This window comes from Macaca mulatta, chromosome 2 (genome assembly GCF_049350105.2).
Source record: "Macaca mulatta isolate MMU2019108-1 chromosome 2, T2T-MMU8v2.0, whole genome shotgun sequence".
Lineage (NCBI taxonomy): Eukaryota > Metazoa > Chordata > Mammalia > Primates > Cercopithecidae > Macaca > Macaca mulatta.
In genome coordinates, this window is record NC_133407.1 from 63,033,951 (window position 1) to 63,054,824 (window position 20,874).

Here is a 20,874-nt window from a genome sequence, read left to right on the forward strand (position 1 = left end):
CCTTGAGGAAGTTAGATTTAAATAGTACATCTCCCAACCTCTGTAGCAAACTGTGGGCTCAACAAATGTTGGCATATGGTGTCCCAGAGCATACATCCTTTTAAATATATATATAGTTTTCAGGTGAGTCCTGGCTATTGATGGTCTTAGAAATTTAAAGCATTCTAAGCTTTTATGCAGGACATAAAAGACTGAAGAAATCATTGTAGATGACCAATATCTATTACCAGAAATAGTTAATTATTGTTCTGACAGAAGTTGATTTTGGAGTGCCATAATACACCAAAGGAAAAATTTCAAAACAATATTTCTTAGAGCCATTTATTACAATATGAATGCTTTATGGCAACTTTATTGATGTATCATTTATATACCCTAAAGTTCACCCCTTTTTAGTGTTAAATTTAGCAATTTGGGATACATTTAGAGTTGTGCAAGCATCACCACAATCCAATTTCAAAACGTTCCTATCAACCCAGTAAGATCCCCCATGTGCCCATTAGCAATCAATCCACCTTTTATGTCTCCTCCGCAGGTTTACAGCCTGGGTTAGCCAGGGATGTGTGGATAGCCTAGGTCTTCTCTGGTCTCTTCCTATACCTGCTCAGAAGGCAGCCGAGGTGTGTGGACAACTTTGGGGTCAAGACCCTTTGGGGTTGTCTCATTTCCAGCATATCCCTACTAAATTTCTAGCTTGTCTGCCATTCTGATGCTTTCCCCAACCAGGACTGCAACCTCTGGTTAATGAATCATTGGCCTTCCCTATTCACTTGCCCTAAGATCACCATGTCACCTGACAACATAGCTGGGAGTACGTTTCTCACCCTCTGCCAAACCTGGAGTGAGTTTCTTCCAGCGATGAAACTTCAGGTCTGTTCAATCTGCCTCATGCTGCCAGTACCTTTGTACTGACTGAGCTGGGGTGGGGAGGGAAGCAGTCCTGGGTGAGAAGCCATAGACTACCACTATTTTTGCAGAAATAGAGCCGTTTTTCATGAAAAAAAAAATGCTTCTCAGTTTGTTGTTTGCCTTTGGTCAATTTCTAGATTTCTGAAATGACTGTTGTTGACAGTATCACCTAGTTTTATCATTTTTCCAAGGAAGATGACTTGCTGACTTGCTTATTCTACCCTATTGGAAGTCTGGAAGTCTGGGTTTGATGAAAAGCAGCTTTCCTTTGTTCAGCTTGTCAGTGTTCCAGCAGCGTTGATCCTTGGACTTCAGGGGACATTTTCCTATAAGTGATGACACCTTCAGAGGAAAAGCCAGGGCCCAATGCCACCTTGCCAGAACCGTCAATCAGGAAGTAGCCAGACATCTCTCAGCATACACAGTCGGACTTGGTTCTTCAGGGGCAACTTCATGGGCAAGATAAGCCCAACTGGACAAGAGAAGCAGCAATGAAAAATATGTATTAATTATCCACAGGATAAATAAAATCTCCTCCTGTGGATTAAAAGCTGAGACCTAAGCCCTTCCTCAGCCCAAGAAAATCTAAAGTTGAAGACCTTCAGACAAATGACAGCCTCACATAGGAATGTGTACAATTAGACTTCTGAGACAAATCTGTGGGGCTGAAAGCAACTACTGTTTTGAGACTGACATTTTATTCTAAGGAATGTAGCAGATATAAGCTGGGTGCGGTGGCTCAAGCCTATAATCCCAGCACTTTGGGAGGTCGAGGTGGGTGGATCACCTGTGGTCAGAAGTTCGAGACCAGCCTGGACAACCTGGTGAAACTGTCTCTGCTAAATTAGCTGGGCATGGTGGCAGGCACCTGTAATCCCAGCTACTCGGGAGGCTAAGGCAGGAGAATCACTTGAACCCAGGAAGCAGAGGTTGCAATGAGTCGAGATCCCCCCATTGCACTCCAGGCTGGGTGATAGAAGGAGACTGTCTCAAAAAAAAAAAGGAATGTAGTAAATTTAGTATTTAGTGCTCCTCTTAAACCCAGAGAGAAAATTCATTTTACTAAAATAGTAAGAAGGCAATATAGCAGAATAGCTTGATATGCAGCATCTGGAGCCAAATTCTCGCGGATTGAATTCTTTCCCCACCAACCCTTACCCCTTTTACATGCTGTATGACCTTGGGCAATTTTCACTAGCATCTTTTGCCTCACCTGCCCTACTTGTACAATGCAGAAGAGGATTACAATACCTGTCTCAGAAAATTGGTACATGTGAAAGGCATTATAATCATGCCTGTTCCATATTATGAGCTCAGTAGATGTCAGTTTTTATTAATATTTTTAAACATGATTGTTTTGGGGTTCCCTATTGGCCAGGAAATTTTCTTACTAGCACTATGGTGGAGCTAGTGAGTGAAAGCAGCAGATTGAGAGTCGTGTTTCTTCCTATGAAATAATCACAGATCTACTCAGAATGATCCAGTGGCCACTATGCTTCTCAAATACATGTCTGGGAGCTCCTCAGGCCCATCTTACCTCTACCTCCTGAGCTATCGTGCCCCGACTGTGCTGGACCACAGGCCTAGTGACAAAGCACCACTCTACCCCAGCTGGGCATCCAAGAATCAGAGGGCCCTTGACCTGGATTCTCCTAGTGCTTCCCTTCAGCTCTTGTAGCCAGGTCCTTGTAAGCCCGTACTGCCCAGGCCAGCCTACTAGCTCAACCTGACTCCAGGCAATGGCCAACGTTCCCTAAAGTGACACTTTGGAGCCCCATAAACTTGCCAAGACTGCTTGGATCTGCCTTTCTGATCATCTGAACCAACCAACCACCAGTTTGATAAAGACAAACTCAGTGAATACCATATTCTAGGTGTAGGTCAAAATTACAATTATTCCAGAATTCGACTTCAGTTCTTTCAAGGGCTGCAGAAGGCTCCACAGAGAATTTTAAATGATTCTTAGTATCTTAAAAAGATAGAAAGATGGGCCAACCCCATTTGGAGAACCCAATATACTTTCCCACTGTCTTGCTATCTAACACAAACTCAGATATACACCATATAGGGCTAAATGATAAAATCAAGGTTAAGACAAACAAATCAAAAGAAAAGAAAAGAAAGCACTAAGAACGCGTTGTTTAAAGTGCTAGTGAACACAGATTATCTAAGTTCAAGTAGCCATGTGAGCTTGAATAAGCTAATTAACCTCACTGTGCCTGCTCCTTCATCTGGAAAATAGGGATAATGATAGTAGTTGCCTCATGGGGTTATTTTAAGAAATAAAGGGCATAATGTGTGTAGCACACTTAGAACGATGCCTCACACTTTATATCGATGCTTATAAAAGTTGGCTAGTTTTCTACTCATTCTTATTATACTATTTGCTAGTCAGATGAATCTACACTTCCTAACTGCTGGTCCATGGAACTCAAAAAGACCACAAAAACTTAGCACTAAATGGATTTTTAAGATATGAACTCACATTATTCTTAATACGGTAAATTATATAGTAAGTCACTGTTTTCAATGCAATTTGTGTTTTCAGTGAAAAATAGAGGAAAGAAGTGTATAAATATTTTGCTCCATTTGTTTAAAATGTTAATAAGAATTTAGTCTGTGCTTTCATACTTTTAATGGTCAGTGGAGGAGAATTTTCATATTTTACTGATATACACTAAGCCAGCATTGGGAAATGCTGCTAGGGGAATAAACACTAGGAAAGAGCCTATTACGCTCTTTTATTCCCATATAAATTTATTGGTTATTAGATTAGTGACTGTCCCAGGACACATTCAGTATCAATAATAGCATTAAAATAATTAGAAAAAAGTTATTTAAAACCACATGTTACATATATTTGTAGCACATATAACAAAGGTATTTTATTCACAATGTCTTAAAACCTCTTAGGTATCAATTAGAAACTGATCAACAATTCAGTTTATAAATAACAAAACAAAGTGAATAGACAATTTATAAAAGAAATACAAATGGTTATATAGTATAAAAAGATGCTTAATCTCACCAACAACAAACAAAATGTAAACTAGTGTATATTCTTCTAACACATTGGGATAATTGTTGACACTCAGGATTAGTAACAGTTGGTGGCAATGTGAACTGATGCAGTCAATAGCAAGAATGCTACAAGACCTGTCTTCCTCTCAGGTTCAAAGCTATCTGAAAGGATCTGCCTCAAAGTTCCATCTGGTCCATGGGCTCATACTCAGATGGGTGCAGGGCTCATATCCACTGGGTCGTTGGCTCATATCCCCATCCAGTCCATGGACTGATATCCCCTGGGTCAGATCCCCATCCCTAAACCAACCACTGTGGTTGCAGAATGCAGTCCCCTGACTGGTTTATGCTGAGTCAGAGTTGGAGCTGCACCCAAAGAAGAAAAACACTGGGGAGTCTTCAGCATTTAAAGCCACAGAATTGGATCAAATCATCCAGGGAGAGAATTTAGAGAACAGAAGAGCCCTAGAACCAAGTCCTGAAAAACTCTAATGTGGCTACAGATTTTGGGTGTATCTTTCCACACTTTCTCTGTTATATTTATGTACGTATGTTTTGTTTTGTTAATATACAAGAGATTTGCTCGTATGTATCCATAACATGTTTGTTTGTTTCACTTACCAATATATCCTGGAGAAATTTCCTTGTCTGGTATTTCCAAGTTTGGAGCCTCCCTGGTTCATTTCTCAGAAGAATTAACTCTTGACTGAAGCCAGGAAGGAAGCAGAGATGGTTAGCTCTTTCAACACAGCTGCTTTATACCCTCACTTTCCTGGGTAACTGGTACCATCATTTTTTTTTTTTTTTTTTGAGACGGAGTCTCGCTGTCGCCCAGGCTGGAGTGCAGTGGCCAGATCTCAGCTCACTGCAAGCTCCGCCTCCCGGGTTCCCGCCACTCTCCTGCCTCAGCCTCCCGAGTAGCTGGGACTACAGGCGCCCGCCACCACGCCCGGCTAGTTTTTTGTATTTTTTAGTAGAGATGGTGTTTCACCGGGTTAGCCAGGATGGTCTCGATCTCCTGACCTCGTGATCCGCCTGTCTCGGCCTCCCAAAGTGCTGGGATTACAGGCTTGAGCCACCACGCCCGGCCCCATCATTTCTTAAGAACTTGATAGGGTTTTCTCTCTTTGTGTTTTATCATTCATTACCTTTTTCAGGATTTGTTTTCATATTTTGATCTCTTTGGAGCTATATCTGTGCTGTTGTTTCAGTGAGATTTGAGCAGGGTAGGTGTGTAAATCATACAATCATGTGTTTAAGTATACATACATATATATATATAAATCACACCTGTATACATTTTTATATAATACTATTTTTTAAATTAATAAATGTATGTTCTGTATACTTAGAGAAGTTGGGCAAGAACTTTCTAAAATGTCTACATTTCCTTATTTTTAAAAGCTTTTGAACAAGCATTATTTTTACAAGGAAATATATATTTAAAAATTAATAAACAGATTTTTAAATTTTAAAATAAAATCCATGGTCAATGAAGAAATTATTGAAAATTCAAGAAGCAAAACAAATACATTAAAAAAGACTTTCACAAAAATATTGGCAAATTGTACATCTAATAAGAAAGTTGTATCTAAAATATATGTCAACCTGATATAATTGAAAGGATCAGAATTCAGTTTTGAAGAGTTTATTCAAGCAAAAAGCTGGAATGGCCATGCAGATGACACAGATTCCAGAGAAATGGGGTTAATGTTCCAAAGTTAAAAGTTAAGTTCTTGCTTATATAGGCATGACACAAAGAAATTTAACAAGATTATAGCATTTTCTATACAAAGCTGGTTTGTGAGTTACAACAATTTAATCAGTTACAGTCTGTTTTCTTTCTGTATGGCTTGTTTTGATTTTCTTTCCAATTTAAAAGAGTATATTTAACATTCCATCTTAATGCAGTGTGATAGCTATGAACTCTGTGTGTGAGAAAAAGGAAGTTAATTTATAATGAAGATCAACAGTGATGAGAGAAGAGGCCTTCCCGGCACCTTTCAGTCACTTACAATACTTTGCAAAACAATGCAGGTAAGGAAGAAGGCTAATCTATAATCAGAGAAACAAAGGTTATAGCTTCCTGGGATATAGCTGCCAAGGTTATAGCTGCCTGTCATGTGACTCAGGCTTCATAATCACATTCCTTTCAGGCTTAAAATAATTTAGAGTTCCAATAGCTTAGATTTTGGGTTACTTATTTTCACATATATAAAGAACTATTACTACTCAATAACAAAAAGACAACCCAATTTAAAAATGTGTAAAGGATCTGAATAGATATTTCTTCAAATAAGATATAGCCGATAAGCAAATGAAAAGACACTTAACATCATTAGTCACTAAGGAAATGTAAATAAAGGCCTGTAAATACAAGCTAACCTCTTGTGTATTAATAAACAAAATAAAACATATGCACATAAATATGAGTACAATGAGTCACTACTTCAGACTCACTAGGATGGCTATGATCAAAGGTCAGATAGTGACAATTGTTAGTGAGAATGTAGAGAAGTGGGAACCCTCATACACGGATGATGAGAATGTGAAGTGATGCAGTCACTTTGGAAAACAGCCTAGCAGTTCCTCAGACAGTTACCATATGACCCAGTAATTTCATTTTAGGTATATATCCAAGAGAAATAAAAACATATGTCCATATAACAACATGAATGCACGAGTGTTTATAACAGCATTATTCAAAATAACCAAAAGGTAGAAACACCCAAATGTCCATAAAGTGATAAATTGATAAATAAAATGTGGTGTATCTGTTTAATAGAGTGTTATTTGGCAATAAGATGACATGCCTCGGCCACAACTTCATGGATATAATACCAAAAGCATAGACAACAAAATAAAAAACTATGAATTGATCTTCATCAAAATTAAGAACTTTTGTGCATCGAAGAAAGTGAAAAGACAATTTACAGAATGGGAGAAAATATTTGCAAATAATAGATCCGATAAGAGATTTCTAGCCAGAATATACAAGGAACTCCTAAAACTCCTTTCTCCAAATGACCAATAAGCACATTAAAAGATGCTCAACATCATTAGTCATAAAGTAAAAGCAAATGCAAATCAAAACCACAATAAGTTACTACTTCACATCTACTAGGATGGCTATAATTTTTTTAAATACAGCAAGTAACAAATATTGATGGGAATGTGAAGAAACTGGAACCCTAGTACTTTGCTGGTGGGAATATAAAAGTGTGGTCACTGTAGACAACAGTTTAGTGGTGGTGCTTTTTATATTTTATCATATCTATTATAGAGATGAGGTTTTACCATATTGCCCAGGGTGATTTTTCAAGACAGTAAATATAGACCTACCACATGACTCAGCAATTCCACTCCTAGGGAACTGAAAATAACTCAGTAAAATAGCAGAGACTCAGATATTTGTATAACAGTGTTCATAGCAGCATTATTCGTAACAGTCAAAAGGTGGAACCAACCCAAATATCCATCAACAGATGAACAGCTAAACAAAATGTGGTACATATATACAATGGACTATCATTCAGCTATAAAGAGGAATGAAATGTTGACATATGCTACAACATGGATGGACCTTGAAAACATTATACTTAGTTAAATAAACCAAACACAGAAAAACAAATACTATATGATTCAACTTATATGGCTGGAGGGTAGGGGAAGAGAGACTTATAAAATGGCTACAGAGTTTTTGAGGACAATAAAAAAGTTTTGAGTATAGATAGCAGTAACAGTCATAAAACATTGTGAATGTGTTTAATGCTTCTGAATTATACACTTACGAATGGTTAAAAATGATAAACATTAGGTTATTTATATTTTACCACAATAAAAAAGAAATGAAATGCTGATGCATGCAACAACATGGATGAAGCCTGAAAACACAAGAAGTGAAAGAGGCCAGACACAAAAGGCCACATATTATATAATCTCATTTATATGAAATTCCAGAATAGGCAAATCTATAAAGACAAAAAAACAGATTAGTGATTGCTTAGGGCTTGGAGAAGAAGCACTGAGGTTTGACACCTAAGGCATATGCAGTTTTTTATGGGGTGATGAAAATGTTCTAAAATTGATCATGATGATGGTTGAATAGCTGTATACATACACTAAAGACATTGAGTTTTACAATTGACATGGGTCAATTGTACAGTATGTGAATTATGTCTCAAAAAGTTGTTAAAAATACAAAAAAAGAAATTATTCAAAATTAAGAAAATTAGACCAAAAATAGAAGGAGGAGGAAGGGGAAGAGGATCTAAAGAAGGGAGAGGAGAGACAGAAGGAAAAGGAGAATGAATAGAAATGTTTTGAGTCAGTAAACACAAAATTGTAATTTGCTTATGAAATAATTGTCTATATAAAGTTGACTCTTCAGATAAATGTTGCTGAATTCAAGGTTAGCACACTAAAATCAATAGCAGTCTGTAGTAGACTGAATAATGTCTCCAAAAAGATACCAGGTCCTAATCCTTGGAACCAAATGTTACTTTGTTTGAATAACATGACTTAGGAGACATGATTAAGTTAAGGAAGTTTAGAAGCAGCCTAAGATATAAGAGGAGAATGTCCCATTAATGCTAAGAGATGTGAGTGAAGCAGTAGAGTATATCTTCCCTTTCAGAGAATCCACATATGATAAAGACCACAGGATCTGTCAATTAGGAGACTGTATTAGTCTGCTTGAACTTCCATAACAAAATGCCATTGGCTGGGTGGCTTAAACAACAGAAATTTATTTTCCCACAGCTCTGGAAGCTGAAAGTCTAAAATCAGGGTGCCAGCATGGTCAAGTTCTAGTGAAGGCCCTCTTCGCAGCTTCACAGGAAGACAGCCATCTTTTTGCTGTGTCCACACATGGTGCAGAGAGTAAGCTCTCTAGTTTCTCTTCTTATATGGGCACTAATATCATCACGAGTGCCTCTTCCTCATGACCTCATGTACATTTAATTGTTTCCTAGCCCCCATCTTCAAATGTCATCACATTCGAGGTTAGGGTTTCAACATATAAATTTGGGAGAGGGGAGAAATTCAGTCCACAGCAGAGATTGTTAGAGACCGTTGAGACAGCAACTTCAGAAGAGTAGGAGAAGCAGAAACAGATGGTAATGATAGGGAATGGGTGGCAGTAGCCACCTTTATTTTTAGCACTTTGTGCCTAGAATATAGTAAAACCTTAATAGATATTAGTTAAAGACTAGGATTCTCTGAACTTTCACCTGCACCCTTCCTAACTTGGTTGTTACACCTTCTCTTGAGTTTCTTCTGCATTCTGCATCCTGCTTCCAAAATCCCTCTGGACTAACTTTGTTTTAAATTTCACAGTTGTTCTAGAGGAAGCACTTGATGGTCATGCCCCCAGTGGAGAGCAGCCAGCCCTAGTCTCTGAAGCTGGGTGTCACATGAGGAAGGCCAAATCTGAAGAACACCATACTAAAAATCCATAGATCATGAATGTGGTCATTGATCACAGATCTCAAGTTCCAGAATGCTTTGGAAGGATATTTCAGGGATACAAACTCAAAATATTTTCAGGAGCTGGGCAAGTAAAGTAACTGAGTGGATGCAGCTGCATGTAAAGCAATGAGGAGTGGTGATGATTGTGTTAAACTGGGTGTTCCCCAGGTCTAAATGGGGCAGCCTCTACTCAGTTCCAGCTAACTGTTACCACGAAGGATCATGGTCCCAGAATTGCCAGGTTTTCTTATTTCCCAAGAGAAGACATAATCTCAAATTGTTATGCAAAACTGCCCAATTGTTAGTGTTGCCAATTAGTTCAAATTAGTTGTGGGAGTTCAACAAAGGACACTTGCCCTGAGACAGTTGAGCTAAATAAGACTCTCAAGTTGCTTGTGGTGGTTCCTGCCTTAGATTTTAGAAGAAGTTAATTGAAGATAAGTAAAGTTCTATTGCTACAAAATAAGTAGTAAAATGAGGAACCTCATTAACCCATAGGGCACAATTAGGGGTAAGAATAAAAATAAGCGTTCCCTAAAGTTTCACTAAATTCATGGAAGGCATAACCAAAATTAGAGTTGCTGAGGGTATTCAGAGATGTAAGACACATCCCTAAGTGCTCAAGAAGGTCACACGGGCTATTGACAACACAGTCTTTCATGGCCCCATCAGAACAAATCTTGATGAGGAATGGACAAGAGGGTGACAGTGTCACCAGTCAACTCAGATCCAGGATCTCACTGGGAGTGGGAAGGTAAGGGGTGGGGTGTGGTGGGTGAGGGGAGTCAGGAAAAAGAAAATGGGTTCTGTTTCCTTGGCCTCTCAAAGCTTCAGTTTCCTCATTTATACAGCAACGGGGCTGGGCCTGAAAGGCTCTCTTAAGTCCCTTCCACTCTGCAGCTTGCACTCAAGCATGGTCTGGTTTCGTTTCTGTTCCCCTGCTATGACACAGTGCTGTTTTCTGACCAGCAGGAGCAAGCAACACCTCTTGGACTTGATGAAAGCTGTCGCCACAGGTTTCAACCAGTCAACACTCTGAAAGAGCATCTTGGGGAAAATTGAAAAAAAAAGGTGTCAGACATTCATCTTCATAACTAGGAAGTGAAGGCTCGCAAAGGAGAAAGACAAGACTAAAGGGGAAAAACCATCGTTGTGTGGGTTTTTTCTTCCACTCAGCATCTCTTCCCTTATTAAAATGAGAGGGATAACTTAAGAAAAAAACTTGTGCTCTGGAGTATTAAGTTGCACTCACGTATTCATTCATTCAACAAATATTTCTTGAATGCCTACACACTCCAGCCCCTGTTCTAGGCTTCAGGGGCACTATAGTGGAAAGACTGGCAGGATGACATTCTCCCAGGACAAGACAGACATCAAATAGCTAAGCAGAAAGATCAAATTAAGATTATAAATATTTTTTTCAGGCTGGACGCAGTGGCTCACGCCTATAATCCCAGCACTTTGGGAGGCCGAGGCAGGGTGGATCACCTGAGGTCAGGAGTTCAAGACCACCCTGGCCAATAAGGTGAAAACCCGTCTCTACTAAAAAAAAAAAAAAACAAAAATTAGCTGGGCATGGTGGTGGGCTCCTGTAATCTTAGCTACTCAGGAGGCTGAGGCAGGAGAATCTCTTGAACACAGGAGGCAGAGGTTGCAGGGAGCCAAAATCATGACATTGCACTCTAGGCTGGGCAACCAAAGAAAGACTCCATCTAAAAAATAAAATAAAATGAAAAGATTTGTATAAAATAAGCTATGAAGGAAAGTCACAGGGTGCTGTGATAAGGAATAACTTGAGGAGGTATGCAGATAGCCTCCCTGAAAACGATATTTAAGCTGGAAAGTGGAGAAGAAGCAGGTCATAGAACTGTTCAGGGAAGGGTTGGAAATAGGAAGTACAAAGTCTTGAGCCACAAAGAGCTTGGCAAGTTCTAGAAAGGGTCAGAAGGCCAGTTGGCCAGAGCCTGCTGACAAGGGAGTGAGCGGACTGGCCTGAGATGGCTGAAGAGGCAGCCAGGACTCCCATAGCCATCAAAAGGAGTTTGGATTGTATTCCATGGGCAATGAAATTCCAAGAGCTGCTGAAAAGGGTTTAAGAGGGGGACAGCCAGGTGCAGTGCCTACATGTATAAACCTAGCACCTTGGGAGACCTAGGCAGAAGGTTCACTGGAGGCCAGCCTGGGCAACCTAGTAAGACCTCTTCTCTACAAAAGATTTAAAAATTAGCCAGGTTTGGTGGTGCATGCCTGTAGTCCCAAATATTCAGAAGGCTGCAGTGGGAGGATCATTTGAGCCCAAGAAGCCGAGGCTTCAGTGAACTAAGATCACGCCGCTGTACTTCAACCTGAGCAGCAGAGCAAAACCTTGTCTCAGGAAAAAAAAAAAAAAAAAAAAGGTTTTGTTTTTAAAAAGGAACTCCTGGCTTCTTAATGGTGTCATCAGGATTTCAACCCAGACAATCTGGCTCTGTGCTATGTCCCCTGTATACCTCCTCAAGTTATTCTTTATCACAGACAGTATCAGATTTTTCCAAAGATCCCCTGGCTTCTATGTGGAGATTAGATTGCAAGGAGGCAGGAAGCCTCCTTCCTGAGTAGGAAGCAGACACAGTTGTCCAGGCCAGAGATGATGGATATGGAGAGAAGCGAATGGGCTCAGGAGCCATCTGACAGACCACGCTGATGGATTGGATGTACATGGTACAGGAAGAGCAGGAATCAAGGATGACCCTTAGATTTTTCACCTGAGACACAGACATTTGTGGGTAACATTTACTGAGATGAGGAAGGCTGGAGAAGAAGTGGGTCCAAAAAAGAAAAAATGGTTACTCCAGGAAGTAAATGACTGGGCTTGGGACCCGCTGCCCTAGAGGAAGCTCCCACACACAATGTCCCATGTCACAGTGCTGGCCATGTCACTGCTCTGCCCAAAACATATCTATCACTTTTCAATACCATTGAGACAAAATACCGAGCATGGAGTTTAAAGTGCTTTGTGGTTTGGGCCCATCTCGAGTCCCCAGCCTCCTCTCCTTCTACTTCCTACACACAATCTAACCTCTTTCTATTGTTATCATTATTCTTATGTCATTCCACATTATTTGCATTTCCTTGAATATGCCTTCCTCTCCTTATACCTTTTAGCCTTTCAACACATTGTCCTACCCTAGAACGTCCTTCCCTTTTCATCCATTTGCTGAATTCAATTCAACTCAACTCAAAGCTGATACTCCTTCTTAGAAGCCTTCCCGGATTCCTCCAGGCCGAGTTGGGTGTGTTTTCTAACAGAGGTAGCACGGTGCTAATTTGCAGCACAGGGTCAGATTGTCTGGGTTCAAATCCTGACTACATGACTAAGCCTCCAGGAGTTCCTCAAGGTCAGAGACAACAGCTGAATCAACTTTGTACCACCCGAAAGGGCCCGGGACTGTGCTTGGCACATAGTAGGTACTTGGAGTTGAGAATGAATGAATGTTGCTTGGTGAAGATTCTGTACAGAGGCATGAAAGATTTTCTTCACTGTTCACGCTAGGCTGAGAATCCTCAAACCAAGTTCTCAAATCCTCCCCTAAACTGAAAGTATCCTCTCTGGAGATACACATCAGACATTGCTGAATATCTCAAATGAGAAGCAATTATACTTATTTCCCTCCAGTGCTTTCCCTTTTTTAGAAGAATCTCCCTCCTATGAGCCTGGCATCTACCTTGTCTTGCCTTCCTGGATGCCTCATCCATGCACAAGCTGAGCTTCTTGAGGTGTTAATAGCTGGGCCGGCCAGTTCCGTGGGTCCTTCAGCTCTGTCTCCATTACCCACTAACAATGGCATCAGCCTGAGATTTCAGAGCCATAATGACTTCTAACCCACATATATGTTCTCAAGGTTTCTTCCTTATTCAATCATCTAAAAGGTCTCCCATCAGTCTAGAGATTCATGCGCATACTGGGAGGCAGAGGGGAAAGAAAAATTTGCAGTCCAAAGACCTGAGTTCAAAATAGCTTGCAGATCTTGAGCGATCACTCTGAATCAAATCTCCAAAATGGGCATAAGAAAGGTTCCTGCCCTGCAGGGGTGTTCTGTGTATGGGAAGGTACGTTACAACGACTTTGAAAACTAAATATTTTCATGTCAAAGACAAAATTTGGCATCCTGAGAAGCTATTTAGTGATGCTCCCATTCATTCTCTCAATATTATATGAAGTGCTTTAAATATCATTGTCTAGTTGATTAAAATCAATTGCCTGGCATGGCATGTGTGTGCTCCGTGCCATGGCACAATAGTAGAGAAGAGCAGGGCTGGATTCAAATTCAGGTCTCTGGGTCTAAGTCCACCTGTTTTTCCATTCTGCTGGACAGCTGGTTTCCGGGTCAGCAGGAAGGAAGCCTTCCGGCTCAGGAGGGCAGGCCATAGTGTATGGTGGATTCCTCTGCATATTCTTCTACTCTTGGTCTCCAAAACCCTAGTTTCCCCCCCTTTTCTTCAGGGCTTCGGTGCTCCTCAAGACCATAAATCCATCTGTTAAGGTGGAGAAGGCCTTTTCTTCTTCCTGAAGTCTTTGGCCCCTGGGCCAAGGCAAGCCAGTATTCATTGCTTCATAACAGTTATTTATACCTCTTCCTGGGATTCTCATCCATGCACCACCCATTCAAAATTCCCTGATTATAGACCAGCCAGTAGTGGTGGTTCACACCTGTAATCCCAGCACTTCGGAAGGCCAAGGCAGGAAGACCACTTCAGGTCAGGAGTTTGAGATAAGCCTAGGCAGCATAGCAAGACCCTGTCTCTACAAAAATACAAATAAAAATTAGCCAAGCATGGTGGTGTGTGCCTGTAGTCCCAGCTACTCAGGAAACTGAAGCGGGATGATCCCCTGAGCCCAGGGGTTTGAGGTTCCAGTAAACTATGATCACATCACTGGACTCTAGCCTGGGCAACAGGGTGAGACCCCATTTCTAAAAAACAACCAACAATAGCAACATTTTCTGAGTACCTATTATGTGCCAGGTGCTGTCTCAGGTACTTTGGTCACACCAGAGTTGAACCAGGTACAGGTACAGTCCCTACCCTTGAGAATGCCAGCTGGTCTGTGGTGTAGTCAGGATATGAAGCCAGGCAGGTTGTGAGTTTTACATCAAAAGGGTTCTTCGAGTTCACTGAGTCCAATCCTCTCGTTTTATAGATGAAAATGCTGCTTCAGTATTCTAAATATTTACAGTATTCTAAGGACTTTGAAACTATGAGGTAGGTACAAAGGAAGAAACAGAGGCAAAGAACTTTTAAGTAACTTGCCTAGGATTGCATAGCCAGGCATAAATGTCAGGGCTGAGATTCAAACCCTGATGGCCCAGCTTCTGAGTCCACACTGTTGACCACTAACCTGTCTGTCTTACTAAATGGGGAATAGGACGTGAGCCCACTGGGAGCTGCCAGGCCTCTGGTCCGCTGCAAGGCACCAGCCCTTCTCCCACATACCTGTCAGGATACCCTCTTCACCACCCAGCATGCCAGACAAGGCCTGGTCTTGAGGCAGAGAGCAGAAATGGGGTCAGTGGCAGCCCAGCCAACAAACGAGAGAGGAGTTTGTTCTCTGCTGTTTTCTCCCAGCCTTCAGTCAGCCTGGGAGAGTGATTTCACGGCATCTCCCAAGTCACACAGAAAAGCCCTTGGAGACACAATGGAGGTCAAGCAAATAGCCCCCATCCTCCAGCTGAGCCCTCTCCACTCCTCTCTCACCAAGTCCTGTAGCCTCTTTTGGCCTTTGCCTGACTTTGAGGAAACAAATCATCAATCTCCAATTAGGACTGACATTTGAGTGGAGAAACTTCAACAGATGGGTTGAGACAGATCTGCGGATTAGATCCAGGGCCCTCATGAAATGTCAAGTCAAAAGTCCCCTCTGGGGTCTCTCAGGCGAACCACTCCAGCTGGCCCTGAACAAGGCAGGCCTGTGGAATGTGGACAGAGGCCTCAAGCCTGCCAGCTCTGAGCCTGGGTTGCACACACACCACTCCTCGCCTTTCAGCACATTTTTGCAGCTATTTCCTGCTGTCAGAGAAGAACAAGACAGGCTCGTCTCCTTTGTGCTGATGTTTCTAGGTCCCAACCATGTCAGCATCAGCCTATTTCATATCCCTGCAATACAAGGAACCTGGTCTGAAAAGCCTTCTAACTCTGCTACTGCTTTCAGGGACCCACAGCCAGTTTAAAACCATCATTCATCCCAGATTTATTAAGCAGACGATATGTGCCAGGCATTGTGCTCAGTACCAGAGATCAAGTGGTAAATAAGGCAAATACGGTCCCCTGCTTTACAGAATTGATGGTCCAATGGGGACAGAGGCAATCACAACAAAGACTAATGATTATTAGGGCTAGGAAGCCTAGCCTAGTCTGGGGGGGGCTAGGAAAGACTTTCTGGAGGAAATCTGAGATTTAAAACATGAATGGAGTTTAAACAAGCAGACTTTAGAGGAAGGAGAACTGGGCGAAAGAGGATTTGAGGCAGAGAGAGGAACACATGCAGAGGTCTTGGTTTGTGAAGAAATCCTCAGCTTTTAAATAGGGAATGCTGTGAAAAATGTGAGGGATAGGATGGCAATGGAATGTGGAGAAAGGAGGCTGGTGGGACAAGGATGGGCAAGGTCACCAAGGGCTTGTAAACCAAGTTAGAAGTTGTGCTTATGAGGACAGCAGAAGCCAGTGTTGGGTTTTATGTAAGCAAAAGTGTGTCTGACTCAGCATTCCATGGCCATGATTCAAGTATAAAAATGAACTGGCCTGGCCGGGTGCAGTGGCTCATGCCTGTAGTCCCAGCACTTTGGGAGGCCAAGGTGGGCAGATCATCTGAGCTCAGAAGTTTGAGACCACCCTGGGCAACATGATGAAACCCTGTCTCTACTAAAATACAAAAAAATTAGCCAGATGTGGTAGTGCGTACCTGTAGTCCCAGTTACTAGGGATGCTGAAGCATGAGAATCGCTTGAGCCCTGGAGGCAGAGGTTGCAGTGAGCCAAGATCGCACCACTGCACTCCAGCTTGGTCTACAGAGTAGGACTCCATCTCAGAAAAAAAAGAAAAAAAAAAAAAAGAGCTGGCCCTTGAGATTGCCGTCACCTCCTCAGATAGGCCTCCTCTGAGCACTCTAGCTTGCCTGGGGAGGAGCGACAGAGCTTCGATGTAAATGGATGCTGGAAATTGTGATTGTCCTGGCTGTGATTGGTAAGTTAGGGGATCCAGCTGGGTTATGTTTTAAAGGCTTCAACAGGGCTCCGTCGATCACACGTCTTGCAAAAAACCAAGCCTTCCATTTCATAGTCAACCAACAGAAGCTCCATCTGGCCCACTTGCTATAGTGAACATTAGAGGGAACCAAAGCCAGGCCTTTGAGGAAGAAGTATGAGGAGGGAGGTGGATGTTTCCCATAAAAGAGTAAACATGAACTTTCACTTTCTCTTGGCCTCCAGGCAGGTGTCAGCCAAAACACTAAAACATTGAAACAGCATTACTTCCCGCAAACAACTCACCCTGATAGAGTCTCATTCCTCAAAAAGAATGGTTTTAAAAGAATGGTGTGAACCCCACAAGGTTCAGCAGTAACAGTGAGGGAAACAGGACAGGGGAAGGCCCGTGAGCTCATCTTGTGTGGGGAGGGGCCTGTAGGAAGTCCAGGCCTTGCCCTCAGTGACAGCAGGACTCCAACACTCATTCTGGAAGCCAAAATAAAGAAGGGGTGCTGACACGGGTTTGGCTGGGAGAAAGCTGCTTACCTCACAAAGAAGGAAACTAAAACTACCACAAATGTGAACTGTGGCTCTGTGAGTGGAGCCAGGGGGAGCGGGATTTCCTCTTGCTGTTCAGGAACAAGGGTTTCATGAGGCAGGCCTCTGGGCCAGACAGAGCCCTCTGTTTCTGCCTGCATGCGGCTTCATCCTCAGAGGGGCTTCAGGAAGAAATGAGGCTTGAGTGTTCAAAAGTTCCCATTAGTCTTTACCTTTCAAAGGCCATTTTGAAAAGACTGATGAAAACTTGACACGTGTAAATATTAACCATGTCTTGAATGATACACACAGGAATGATGAGCACATCTCAAGCAAGAAACAAGCAGTTATTTTACAAACCATGTATACAGTAAAAATCCTTCCATGGAAGCATATCTCCCCATCTCTGAATACCACAACTCAAGTATCTAGGTTTAAGGTTTACCCAGGCACTGGGCTTTGAGAAGACAGCGTTTATTTTTATTTTTGTTTATTTTCTAAAGACAGGGTCTCACTGTTGCTCAGGCTGGAGTGCAGTGACACAATAATCAGTTCAACGCAGCATCAAATTCCTGGGCTCAAGCAATCCTCCTACCTCAACCTCCTGAGTAGCTGGGACTAGAGGCACACACCACCACACCTGGCTAATTGTTTAGTAGAGTCAGGGTCTTGCTATGTTTTCCATGCTGCTCTTGAACTCCTGGGCTCAAGTGATCCTCCTGCCTCAGTTTCTCAAAGTGTTAGGATTACAGGTGTGAGCCACTGTGCCCAGTTAGGAGAAGAGTATTGATTGATGCATGTGAGACTAGCATGCACTAGCATGGACCAGCCTTGACTAAGTCTGGCTCCTAAAAATGCGTTCATAAACCAAGAGTCTCTTTTGGTAATCAATGAAAATGATAAATGGGCTGAGAAATTGACCATTAAGTAGGAAAGCTACAGTAATTGAATTCTTTTTTCATTTGGAGAAACGGGTTGAAGAAGAAAAGCCCGCAGATGCTGACGGGACTTTGGGGAGGAGATGACTTGTTAAGTGTCATTAAATATATAAAAAGTTATGTGAAAAATGGTGAGCAAGATCTTTTAAAATCCGCAGAGGAAAAATGAGAAAATGTACTTAACTAGCCACTCGGTCACCTAACCTAGTGGCCCCCAACCTTTTTGGCACCAGGGATTGGTGCCAAATTTGTGGTGACAATTTTTCCATAGGGGTGGCAGGAGGGGATGATTTCGGGAGGAAACTGTTCCACTGAAGATCATCAGGCATGAGTTAGATTCTCATAAGGAGTGCACAGCCTAGATCCCTTGCATATGCATTGCACAGTAGAGTTCGCACTCCTGTGATCTGCTGATCTGACAGGAGGCAGAGCTCAGGCGGTAATGCTCACTGGCACTGCTCACCGCCTCCTGTGCATCCTGGTTACAAACAGGCCATGGATCAGTACCAGCCCACAGCCCAGTGGTGGGGGCCCCTGCCCTGAGGACCCCTGCCTTAACCCATTTTGCACACTCCCTTCCTTCAACTACTATCCTCTGTTTCAAAAGCTATTTGAAGAATTGTGAAGCTTGCTTGTGCTTCAAAACTATGTAAAACTCATTCTAGGACTTTCTCTGTAGTTGTCATTTTTCAAAATGGCTGCCATGCAGCGATTGGCCACCGCTTAACAGAATTAAGATCACTGGTAAAATACACAAGTTCATATGAGTGGACACATTATCTTAGCTATCACATCTGTCCTTGATAGTCCCCTAGCCACCATGGCTAAGGTCAGCATCACCCTGTAAAAATGCTGATAACCAGGCATCAAAGATTTTGAGAATTTTCTAGGCTTCTCTCACATCACATTTGATTTGAGCCCCCTCTCTCTCTAGCTCTGTTTCCAAAAATGCCATTCTGTTCCCCCAAACCTAGAGTTTTCCCACAGTCTCTGGGTGGATTACTCAGTTGTCCTGAGATGCAGGTTTTGTTTTTTGTTTCAGCCCTAGTTCATTTGCTGTCTCATCTTCAATTTCATATTTTATAGCCTATGGGCAAATCCTACCCAGTGTTACTGATCAGCTCCAACACCACAACTCAGCTCCCTAAAGAAGGCTCCTCTTCTCTGGGAGGAGAAAATCAGCTTTTTGGCCATGTGTTGTGTTGTTTTATGGCCCCAAATACATGAATCAAATAAAAGTTGGTACCCATAGTTTTTAATATTGGTGTGGTTTTCATGCAGTAGCTTTACTTTAAGGGGCATCTATCTTAGACTGCCAAATGCTAACAAAATATGAGGAAGTCGTAGCCAACATCTCCCAAATGCCACTCTTTGCAACAAGTCATGTCAGCATATTACAAAAACCAGGATTTCATGGTCAAGAAAGTGGCACAAATGCTATGTTTAAGTTTATCATACCTAAAACAGTGCCTAGTACATAACAGGTATACAGTAAGTATTGTTGATTGAATGCATGAACTAAATACAAATCTGCAGGACTTCTCAGAAACTTTACTGTTTTGGTGTGCACTATAAATCTCTAAGAGAGTAATTATTTTCTCAAAATCTGCCCAAGGGATCCCACTCTTATTTTTCGGTGAACGCCAGGTATTATCTCATGGAACACTGTTATGCAGAGGAACTTAGTGTGAGAAATGCTGATCTAGTTCCTTCACCTCCCAAGTCATATATTCACTATACTCTAGCCAGTTATATCTTTTGACCCAAAGCTACTTAAAATTATTATTTTTTTAAGATGGAGTCCTGCTCTGTCACCCAGGCTGGAGTATAGTGGCACGATCATCGCTTACTGCAACCTTCACCTCCCAGGTTCAAGCAATTCTCCTGCCTCTCAGCCTCCCAAGTAGCTGGGATTACATGTGCATGCCACCACACCTGGCTAGTGTTTTTTGTTTTTAGTAGAGACAGTGTTTCAACATGTAGGACAGGCTGGTCTCGATCTCCTGACCTCAAGTGATCTACCCACCTCAGCCTCCCAAAGTGCTGGGATTACAAGCATGAGCCACCACACCTGGCTAAAATATTTTAAACTATTTATTATAATCAAGCATATTTTCATCCAAATCATGAAAGAGAGCTTCCCACCTGTGCATACACCTTTCCACAGAACTCTCCAAAAGATTCCAATACAAGAGGATTATTGGCTCTTTAGAGAAGTCATATGCACAGAAGACCTTGACTGATTGGTTGAGTCTCACAAAATAGAAGCTCTTTGGTCATTGGCTGTCTTGTTTTCTGGCCCAAAATACCTGAATCAAATAAAATTTGGTATCCATAGTGTATTACTCTGTTCTCATGCTGCTAATAAACGCATACCTGAGACTGGGTAATTTATAAAGAAAAAGAGGTTTAATGGACTCATAGTTCCACATGACTGGGGAGGCCTCACAATCATGGCGGAAGGTGAAGGAGGAGCAAGTCACATCTTACATGGCGGCAGGCAGGAGGGCATGTGCAGGGGAACTCCCCTTTATAAAACCATCAGATCTCACGAGACTTATTCACTATCATGGGAACTGCATGAGAAAAACCTGCCCCCATGATTTAATTACTTCCCACTAGGTCCTTCCCATGACACATGAGAATTATGGGAGCTACAATTCAAGACGAGATTTGGATAGGGACACAGCCAAACCATATCATCCCACCCTGGCCCCTCCCAAATTTCATCTCCTCACATTTCAAAACCAATCATGCTTTCCCAACAGTTCCCTAAAGTT

At 41.9% G+C, this 20,874-nt stretch overlaps 1 long non-coding RNA gene across 1 annotated transcript in view; it reads right to left on the reverse strand.

Annotated features, from left to right (window-relative positions):
• Positions 1 to 394: 394 nt before the first annotated feature.
• LOC144339514 (uncharacterized) overlaps positions 395 to 20,874 on the reverse strand; it is a 75,198-nt gene continuing 54,718 nt past the window's right edge. Inside the window, exons 2-3 of the long non-coding RNA XR_013414542.1 lie at positions 4,552 to 4,636; positions 395 to 1,381 (exon numbers count right to left, since the gene is read on the reverse strand). This is a non-coding gene — a long non-coding RNA (uncharacterized LOC144339514). The remainder of the gene's footprint in view (positions 1,382 to 4,551; positions 4,637 to 20,874) is intronic.